General features: G+C 29.7%; 1 long non-coding RNA gene across 1 annotated transcript; it reads left to right on the top strand.

The window, feature by feature from the left end:
- The first annotated feature begins 4,940 nt into the window (after positions 1 to 4,940).
- Positions 4,941 to 5,743, top strand: LOC129616109 (uncharacterized). The gene is made up of 3 exons (XR_008697514.1): positions 4,941 to 5,030; positions 5,127 to 5,189; positions 5,255 to 5,743. It is a non-coding gene; the product is annotated as an uncharacterized LOC129616109 (long non-coding RNA).
- The last annotated feature ends 4,848 nt before the right edge of the window (positions 5,744 to 10,591 follow it).

The raw sequence follows: 10,591 nt of genomic DNA, 5'->3' as shown, positions 1-10,591 counted from the left end.
TCTCAGAATTGTTTTAATGTGAACATGTGTTACTAAGAAAATACGGCGAATTAAATGTTTGTGTTAATTATATGTAGGAAAATGTTCTCTAAATCGAAACGGTTGACATAACTAAGTTGCAACACTTCTGTTCCACCATATGCAACCTCTATAACGTCAAAACAAAAATTAAATTCTATACTTGCGAATTACATATACATTACATACTTTACATACATTAAAATGAGGAATTTAAGCGTGAATTATCTAAAATCAAATTTTACATTTATTTTTCTAAATAGGGTGTGTAGAGCTTCTTTTATGTTTATTACTTAGTTTTTGAATACATGGTATAAAAACTTCTTAAAATTTTCCAAGTAATTTCCTTTCTATTATCAATTTTTATTGCAAAAAATCTATTGGTTTTTCTTTATTTCAAAATTTATATTGTATTTTGTATAGGAAAATATCAATAATATTTTACCTATTTTATTCTTAGTATGTGCTTTTTTTTCTATTATATTTTTTTACTAAATATCCTACATTATACTAAAATTTTCTATATCTCTTAAAGGCGAATTCATTACGAAAACAATCTTATCGGAAAAAAAAAATAGGGATGAATAATGCGTTTTGGGATCTTTAAAGGATGTCCTATGTGTCTGTTTAACAAAATGATGTGTGCGTGTGTAAAAATAATACCTATATATTATTTTCTTTTCATATAAAAGAAAACAAATAAAATAAATAATAAAAGAGTACAATATAAGAAATAAAATAAAAAGATGAATTTTATTATTCATTGTTAAACATATATTCGCAAATTATATAGAAATGGTGTAGTTGTTTTAATAGATCGTTCATAATATGGTGAGTTAATAAAGCCTAACAGCAGTGTCAGAACTAGATGCCATTTTAGTTTGAATTTATCCTGTAAATAGAGTGATTTAATTTATATATAAAATTTTTTAATATCTTCATAGTCTTTGTCCAAACAATCTCTAAAGACCCAGTGGACTCATCTTTTGCAATATACTAGCTTTGTTGTGAGAAAACGCTATTGCCAAATTCATTTTCTGCTTATTTTATGAGTGCCGAACTTATCGATGTTTTTGTTTTATTTGTTTCCATTATGATCCCAAGAGTTGCGGATAAAGGAAACCCATCTAGGCAGAGACTCGCCGTACTTAGACAAGGTTTTATAATCCGAAGGTTGCCAAGTATCTGGAGACTTCGTTCGTGAATGGAATTTGACTGGCCCCTTAGACAAGCTGATTATCGGCACGGATCCTGTATAACATCTTAATTTGGATAAGGGTAGTTTGCAATTATAGGATTTAATAGGAGGAATATGTCCGAGAAAAGGGTTGATTATCTTTTGGTTTCAGATCTCATCTGGGGATGAATTCCGATATTTTTTGATCTGACTTGGCTCCTACAGAAATGTTGTTATTGTTGATATTTCAGATGTTTGAAGTTTGAAGGCGATCCTAAAGTTAAGTAAGTGAAGTTATTTTTACGTTGTTTTTTATAATGTTCAAATTTATTGTTCTTGTTTGGTTTTTTGATTGTTGTGGGAAAATAACCATTATAATATTTATTAAGAGGATTTTTATTTTATATTTTTTTTTATTATCATTTTATTATTTTGTAACCAAAGTTTATGTACACATGTGTGTTGTTTTTTTTTCTCTTAATATTTTGTGTATCTATTTTATTCTCCTCCACAATATATTTTCTCGGTTATAACTTTATTGTTCTCGTTAAATTAAGCGATCACAATTTCATCATTTATTTTCATATCCTTTTTTTTTCAGAAAGAAAAATACATATAACAATAAACGCACAAATATCCTTATTTTTTCTTCTTCCCATTTGCTATTGTTACCTTTTTTACATTGTACCTAACGCAGATAATAATTTAAGGACATTGCATATTAAGAAAATTATGATATTCATTGCTCTTTATTATACTTGTTCTTTTACCTTCTTATATATTATTCATGTATATAGTCATATATGTGTTGACGTAATTATATAAGGGAGATGTTAATTTATTTTCGAATTTTACTCTGAATTTCTTATCCCATTTCATATAACTTACGATGTTCTGTGTATAAATGTAAGTATGTATATTGTAGTTGCTAAATATATGTGTATATTTTATTAATAGAAAAACAATTGGGAATCCTTTTATATTAATAATCACATAACTTTCATCTAACAAAATTTTTGTTGATGAAAATGTAGAAATTGTTGAAGTGTTTTGCTTGTTTGTAAAATTATTTTTAAAGTTATTTTTATAGTTTTAATATTTTACCGGCCGGCGTTCCTGGGATATAAGAAGAAAGTAAGTGGAAACATTTTTTAATATATACGAATAAATTAGAAGGTTTTCCGACGAGTAGGTTGGCCGCATATAATTGTATGTACGAGAAATACGGATTTTTTTAAACACTAATTTAACAATCGTGCTTCAGCTTAATTGATGGTTATTGCACAAGTGCTACGCATCGGAAATTAAATTGATGTTTCAACAACGTTGGGCTTTTATAAGGCTGATTTTCAAGAATTTCCAGGAACAGAAATTTAAGATTTCCCCGTGTGACTACATTTTTCAGTAACTTTACCTGTGCACACATTTGTCGGCTTTCAATATGAGTATAACAGGGCTTGAAACGGCTTAAAATATCGATTCTGTTGCTATAAATTCTGAACGAATCGGTTTTTTTTAGAATACGCAGGAGTTTTTTGAACAACTTATCAAAGTGTCATGGTGATTAAATAAATAGTGAAAGAGTGTTTAAAGAACACATTAAAAGCTGTGTTAAAGCTATTAGTTATTCTAAATTCTAATTCGGGTAAAATTCAATATAATCACTACAAAATTATCCAAATTGCTTAATCTATATTATGTTTTTTTTATTCAACTTTATTTATTTCTATGATTTTATCCGCCATTATTATTAATATTGCCATTGTTATAATATTACAGTATACCTTTTCCATTATCAATAACTACAAAATAACAATTAAAGTCGAAGAAGAATCGTATTAATTTTAACGAGGAGAATCTAATAAAAATACACAAAAGTAAAACGCACAGATGAATTATAAATTATATTATATAAAGTGTAATAATAATAATATTATTATCAAAAATTTTCTATAGTTACCTTATCAATATATTTAAAGGCATTTTACTATCATGTATAGAAAAACAATGAATAACAATAATAATGTCATATAATTTTAACAATCAGGTGTAAAGAATCTTAATTTTTTTTTTTGAGAATTTCCATAAGATATTCATAATATGTGTAAGTCATAATCCTTGGAAGTTTTTATTATCATACATAATTTTGTGTAATGAATATATTTGAGCGTATACATATAGGTCCTTCAATTATTATATATAAGAAATAAATATGTATAAGAATAAGAACTGTAGTGTGAAAAATGTGAACTACACAAAATATATAATGGAGGGAAAAATGGGAGAGGATGGCGTATCATAAAATGTATAGTAGCAAGATGAAAAAGAAAAAAATTACAGTTGGAAAAGCACTTAACGATGTGCAAGAGTGTTAACGTGAAAATCAGAAAATCCATTAGAATTTGTGACAAAAGTCGTAAAAAATAATTTTTTTTTTTTGTTCCGTTTTTGTTTTATTTATACGTTTTCTTAGAATACATGCATAACGGTAAGTCAGTGGTTGTGTGTGTTCGTTGTAATGTGTAATAATTTTTATCTGTTACAATTTATGTTTTTGTTTTTATTTTCGTTTCCATTTGTAGATTTCTTTTTCTATTTAAAGTTTGCTTTTTCACTTTCTTTTATTATTACTATCAAAATAAAATTTGGATTTATTTTTAAATGCTAAGGTTACATAATATGAGTTTCGTTGATAAGTCGACTAGATCGTAGATTGTAGACTGTCCACATGGGTTAAAAGGACACAGCGACCAGCGCAAAGGCTCAATTGTGTGCGAAAAAAATATTTTTTGCGACTATTGTCCCCAATTCTAATGGATTTCCTGATTTTCACTTTAACATTCTCGCAGATTGTTAAGTTCTTTTAAAGGATCTATTGACTATAGGTGTGGAGGGTGCCTCTACAACACCCCCTCGAGACTCAATAGATCAATTTAATTGGTAAGTGCAATTTGTTGAGTCGTATTTTGAGCGGTTTTGAATTGAGCTGAACTAAAATGAACTAAATTGGCACCAACTAAAATGCTAAATGTTTGCAAATATAGTTTAAATTTCATGACGTTTGTATCCTATAATTTTAAGAACTGACGTTTTCACATATTTCAAATATAATTTCTCTTGTTTTTATATATTGGTGCAATATAACTAAATGGATAATATTTTGGTAATGTTTTTTGATCTTTAAAATATTTTATGTCTAAATTTTAGGGATATAAAATATATAAAAAATCGGAGGTGAACATATTTAAGTTTGTATATTTGTAATTGTAGAGGGAGCTGTAGAACATTGAATTGCATAACAATTTCGTATCACGTGCTTTTTAGTATTCTTTTATAGAAAAACCTTTTAATAATTTTTTGATCTACGTTGTCTCCCAGTTTCTTTTTTTGAAAAGAATATTCCATAAAATATTTTTTTGGTTATCAACTAAGTATTAAAACTGTGTATGTGTCTGTATGATTTAATATATATTTACAGATATTGCAAAAAGTGAAGTCCTTTTCATGTCAGTTATCATAAAATTGTCTATTCTCTAATATGATGCATATGCGTACCTACATATACTTACATACATTATTTATGGAAGCTATCACTTTACAGTAACTAATTTTTTTGTAGGTATGATAATAGGTTTTGGAAAAGTAATCGATGTGATGAGAGAGTAAAAATGAGAGGAGTATTTAGAGAGGTAATAAAAAAATTTTACGATTTTGTATTATTAATAATGTATGTCTGTGTTTGTAACCTTGTTTACAGAGTAGCCCCTTCAATTTGTTTAGGATGTGGAGAAACTCTAATTGAAATTGTTGTGAAAGAAGACAGCGGTAGTACGTTGTAAGAAAATTTTTCTTAAAATTTAAATATTATAATTAGAGAATTTGATCTTGGTTAGGACTATTTCAATTATTTTTTTCACTTTTTATATTGCAGAAAATTGGTGTTGTGCTGAAAAATTACCTCATCGTATCAGTAATTATCATAAATATTTTAAAAGTAATTAATTACTTACTATTATTAAATACTTGTTAAATATTTACAAATTTTATATTTTATCCTAGGCCGGACACTCGCAGAGGCAATTGAAAATGCATCCATGCGGATGCTTCCAAACGTTGTATTGAAGGGTAATTCTAAACCAGCCGCATGCTTCCTGAACGTCAATATTCCTTGTTGACTGTCATCAAGTGTTATTTTACTTTGCTTGTCGTCCTGCATGTCCATAGTGTTTTCTACTTGTGCTATATATGTCTATCTACGATCATAATATAATCATTTTCACAGTGAAAATCTGTTCGTCCTCAGAAATATTCATGGCTGAGCCACACCAACTCATGTGCCAACTCACCTACTTAGCCAGCTCATCCGCCTGTTTTTTCCGTTATATTTTTGTGGCCCAGGATCCAAGGAGTGGGACGCTATGGCGAGCTCGTACTACCTTTGCCCTACGTTCCTAATCACGTAATTTTTAGTTAAATCGTAAATATTATTATGTATTAAAACAAATGACACCCTAATTTTCTATAGCAATTACAATTGCAATATTTTATATTCGAATTTCAATTACACCCTCTCAGTATTGTACAGTGAACATCCTGTATACTTAAATATTGTGTCGTATATAACAGATGATTATGTATACATCCTTATTTAAATTGGTTTATTGTCATTTTTTTTTTTATTTTGGTCCTTAAAATATTCTTTCAATTTATAAGTCATTAAATTAAAGCAAAATTTCAATAATGAATGTGTTATCAATTTAAGATTTTCTCTTTTTTTTCGCTCTCAATTTTTATCATTATTATTGTTTTTCTCTTTTTGTGTTACAGTATGTTGTCACTTATGGGGAATTCTATTACAACAGTTATATTATAAGAGAATTAATGGCTCTTTAGTGAGATGAATAATTTATTGTTAATTTTTTTCTTTGCCTTTTTTTTATGAATTTTATGAATGAATCCTTTATTATTTTTCTTCTTTGTAAAGAGAAAAATGCAATTTAATTGGTAATAAATTGATTTTTCTTGTCTTGTATCTATTGTATAAAGGAATAAATGAGATATTTCAATTAAATCAACAATTTTTGAACGATTATCAACTTATATACATACATACAGGCATATAATAGTCAATTACAAAAGGCATGATTATCAATTGAATTAAAATTAAGATGAAATCACCATGGAATACATAAAATTGCATTTAATGTGTTAAATTAATTATTAATTAAATGAAAATAAAATTTTAATATTAATGTTTATTTTAATATTTTTATATATATATTTTGTGTATGTATATTTAGTGCGTCTCCGTGCGTTTCTGGACATTGACGGGACCTTCGATAACACCTCGCACGAGGTGACAGAGAGGCCCTTGGGGAACAGGAGCGTGGACACCACGACGTCGCTCTGGATGACCGGGATGCTCACTACAAGGGTTGCAGAAACTTTAGTCGGGCGGAGCACGGTGAGGAGTCCTTTCTCCACTGATGTGGAGTCTTTCTGTGGATGGCCTATTTGAGGAGCTTGGCCGTCGGGATTTAGGTACCCAAGCATACGCTGATGATATTGTTATCATCGCAAGGGGGGAGTTTGAGGAGGCTCTTTGCGACATAGTGCCAAGATGCCTGGTGTGGCTCAAACTCAATCCTAGCAAGACGATATGGTGCCCTTTACTACGACAAAAAAGCTTGAGAGTTTGCGCACTATACAGGTGTGCGGAGAGACAGTAGAAGGGAAAACGGAGGTGAAATACCTTGGTGTAGAAGAAGTGGTAATAGCAAAGGCTACTCGGGCATTCATGGTGTGCAGGGCCATTTCGAATAGAACGTGGGGATGATCCTCTTCTATCATGAGGTGGATGTACAACATGATGGTGGTGCCGCTCCTTGCCGCATTTCCCAGAGATGACATATCTCCCATACCTCGCTGCTTTCAAAGCTTATTTTAATTTTTATTTGATTAATACGCAATGAATATCACATTCTTGTAACATTATCATACCTAATTCATGATTAGGTATAGAATTAAAGCCTGGAATTGAATTCCCAATTACGTACATAAATAAATACAAAATAGCTCCCAAAATTCAGAATAATCACATTATACTTGAAAAATTCAGTGGCCTCAAACACAAACCGCCTAACTCGAGTTAAGACAAAAATGAGATATGTTTACCAGCGAATTCTCCGTTTTGAGTTTCATATGCTCACAAATTTTGGTGGTTCTACGACTATTGCAGCCGGAGTTATTGTCGGATTCACACATGACCTAACTCGAAATGGCAACCATATGCACTTGCACTAATCGCCTAAATCGAGTTAAGAGCAGAAAACATCTTTTTTATGTTTTTGACAAACCACTTATTTCGAGATAGGCTATTGTTGCAAATCGAAATTAGTGACTTTTTTTTTTATTTGTATGAATTTTTACAACCGCTTATCTCGAGTTAAGCGTTTGTTGCAAAATTAATTTTGAGTTTTTTTAAATACTAACTCGACATAAGTGGTTTGTGTAAAATAATAATTGTTGGTTGTTTAAACTCATCTCGAGTTAGGCGATTATTGCAAATGCAATTATATTCCAAAAGGCTTCTTATGTTGAGTTAGGTTTTTATAACGCGTGCAAATAAGAACAATAAATCAAAATTAAGCGTTTAGTGTTCGAAATAATACATGAATTTCTAAAAATTTAAAAATAATTTTTCCTTGAAGTTTATTCATTTCTTGCATCAATTTATGGTTTTTATGACAATGATTTGAAAAAAGAGTGAAAAATCAAATAACCTAAAAATAATATATATATTTCTTTCCTTTTTAATATAACTTAAGTCACCTAAAACCATATTTTCAGTTTTGCAACAACAGCTTAAGTCGACTTAAGTTTGACAAAAATGCAAAAGTAATTTTTCACAAATCGCCTAACTCGAGATATGCTTTGCAAAATGCTTTTTATAAATTTTGTATAACCGCCTATCTCACTTTTTTCATAATTATGAGAATACTATTAGTTGTTTTACTTCAGATTATGAGTTAATCGCTTCCTTTTTTAATTATCTTTCGATAAAAAAAAAAATTGGCTCAAAAAACTTCATAACTTTTTTCAAAATTAAATTTAAAGTTTAAAATGCATTTATCTCGAAATCACTAAAACAGACTTAAGTCGTTTGTGCTTGAAGCCACTGAATTGCTCAGAGCTGACAAACTATAACAAAAAAAAAATACAATTTTAATAAATTTAATAATATTTTCTTACCTACTTTAATGCAACACTTAAATAAATTTATTTATAAACCAATTTTTTTTTTTTATAAATGTGTCGCGTGTATCACTTACAATTTTTTTTTTCATTTTCCCAACATAAATAAATCGAATTAAGCTATTTTGTGAGTTTATTTTTTGTACCTTTAAAATCAACCAACCAACCAACCTATCAACCCCTTTTTTTATACCCTGCACTTCGTGAAGGGTATATTAACTTTGGTATGGAGTTTGTAACTACTTGAAGGAGTCATCTGCGGTATGGACATATATATATATTCTTGCTCAGCGTAAAATTCTGCGTTGATTTAGACATGTCCGTCCGTCCGTCCGTCCGTCCGTCCGTCCGTCCGTCCGATCGCACGATAACTCAAAAACGAATAATGCAATCGACACCAAACTTTCACAAGTTGTTTCTTTTGTGCCAAGGACGAACCCTATTGTTATTGGATTAATTCGGACAACGGGTTCGGGTAGCTGCCATACAACTCAAAGAGTTTATTTTAAATATTTCAAAAACTAATAAAGGTACAAATATAAAATTTTGTATACATGTGTCCAATTATATTCTACATATGCTCCAAAAATTTTAATAGTATAGCTGCACCGGTTCGGGTGGCTGCCATACAACTCCAAAAGCAAATTTTTTATATTCGGCAAAATAATAAAGTCAGATTCATGAAACTTGGCAGTTATGTGTCCAATTATAGGTCAGATATATTTCTGAAGTTTTAGTGGAATTGCTCTACAGGTTCGGGTACCTGCCATACAACTCCAGAAGCTAATTTTAAATATTTGGAAGAATAATCAAGTCAGATTCATGAAATTTGGCAGTTGTGTGTCCAATTATAGGTCAAAGATATTTCTGAAGTTTTGGTGGAATCCCTTGACAGGTTCGAGTGGCTCCCATACAAGCCCAAAAGCTTATTTTAAATATTTGGAAAAATAATAAAGTCAGATTCATAAAACTTGGCAATCGTGTGTCCAATTATAGGTCAAAGATATTTCTGAAGTTTTGGTGGAATTGCTTGGTAGGTTCGAGAAGCTCCCATACAAGTCCAAAAGCTTATTTTAAATATTTGGAAAAATAAAAAAGTTAGATTCATGAAACTTAGCAGTTGTGTGTCCAATTATAGATCAGATATATTTGCGAAGTTTTAGTGAAATTGCTTGACAGGTTCGGGTAGCTGCCATACAACTCAAAGAGTTTATTTTAAATATTTCAAAAACTAATAAAGGTACAAATATAAAATGTTGTATACATGGGTCCAATTATATTCTACATATGCTCTAAAAATTTTAATGAGATAGCTGCACCGGTTCGGGTGGCTGCCATACAACTCCAAACGCAAATTTTTTATATTCGGCAAAATAATAAAGTCAGATTCATGAAACTTGGCAGTCATGTGTCCAATTATAGGTCAGATATATTTCTGAAGTTTTAGTGGAATTGCTTGACAGGTTGGGGTACCTGCCATACAACTCCAAAAGCTAATTTTAAATATTTGGAAAAATAATAAAGTCAGATTCATGAAACTTGGCAGTTGTGTGTCTGTTATAGGTCAAACATATCCGTAAAGTTTCTATAGAATGGTTTCACAGGTTTGAGTAATTGCTATACAACAACGAAAGGTGCAGGGTATAATTCAATCGGTTTATACCGACTGAAACGTTTTTACTTGTTTCCATTTCTATATTATAAAAAATAAATTTTATTTTTTCATCCTTATTTTAAATATTTTTATATGTTGTGAATGAATAAAAAAAAAATTCCATTGCCTTAAGGGTTATTGCATTTTTCCCCATTTAATTTTTTTTGCCATTATTGCAAATAAAAATTGCTCTGAGAGAAGAGAAAAAAAAACGGGAAAAACGAAATTTCTTATCCATTATCAAGTAATTCGCGTTTTTTTTATCACATTGACTTTATCACATTCAAACTCATTATGAATATATATATGTCAGTCTATAGTGTATAAGCGTGTGTGTGTGTGTATAGAAATTTACTGCATATATTTTAATTGTAACATTTAATTAAAAATACTCGTGAAATATGGCATCCTTTTTCCTTTGTTAATAATAACGTGAAAAGAGAGAGAAAATAAAAGAATAAAAGCAAAAGAAAAAAATGAGAAAAATC

This window comes from Condylostylus longicornis, unplaced genomic scaffold, assembly GCF_029603195.1.
Source record: "Condylostylus longicornis isolate FDR11 unplaced genomic scaffold, ASM2960319v2 ptg000005l, whole genome shotgun sequence".
In the NCBI taxonomy this organism is placed as follows: Eukaryota; Metazoa; Arthropoda; class Insecta; order Diptera; family Dolichopodidae; genus Condylostylus; species Condylostylus longicornis.
The sequence above is the reverse complement of the archived record's forward strand: the minus strand, read 5'-3'. Positions and strand labels throughout refer to the sequence as shown.